Here is a 480-nt window from a genome sequence, read left to right as displayed (position 1 = left end):
CCCTGGGCTCCTTTAGTGTGCACTATTATTAATCTCTACGGATGTACTTTAGTGCTTCTGTGAGGTTGTTCTCTGATTAGCAACACAAACCCTAGGGACTCTGTATGCCACCCTTTTTTAAAAATAACCGTCTAAGGGAGATAGCATGTCAGGATAAGAGCTCCATTAGGGCCCAGACAGAAGTGTCAACATAGTGAATGTCACTGCTGTTTCTCTTTAAAGTTATGATGACAGTCATAACGATTCAACAGTCCACGAACGATCAATAATCTTCATTTCATTACAAACGCACATTCAGGATGTATTACAGAGCTTAATTAGCCTATATGAAGCATAAGTGTATTTTTATCTGTCAAAGAACATTCATTTTATCTAAATAAGTAGCTACATTTTCTGAAGAAAATGTGAATGGTTTTTGTGCTTTGCTATGCAGTTTCAAGGGGTCTAAACAAACATTGATGTGTAGCACATGTATTGGCT

The sequence above is a fragment of the Sinocyclocheilus grahami genome, unplaced genomic scaffold (genome assembly GCF_001515645.1).
Source record: "Sinocyclocheilus grahami isolate Dianchi unplaced genomic scaffold, SAMN03320097.WGS_v1.1 scaffold10168.1, whole genome shotgun sequence".
Classification (NCBI taxonomy): Eukaryota; Metazoa; Chordata; class Actinopteri; order Cypriniformes; family Cyprinidae; genus Sinocyclocheilus; species Sinocyclocheilus grahami.
Note: the sequence above shows the minus strand (reverse complement) of the source record.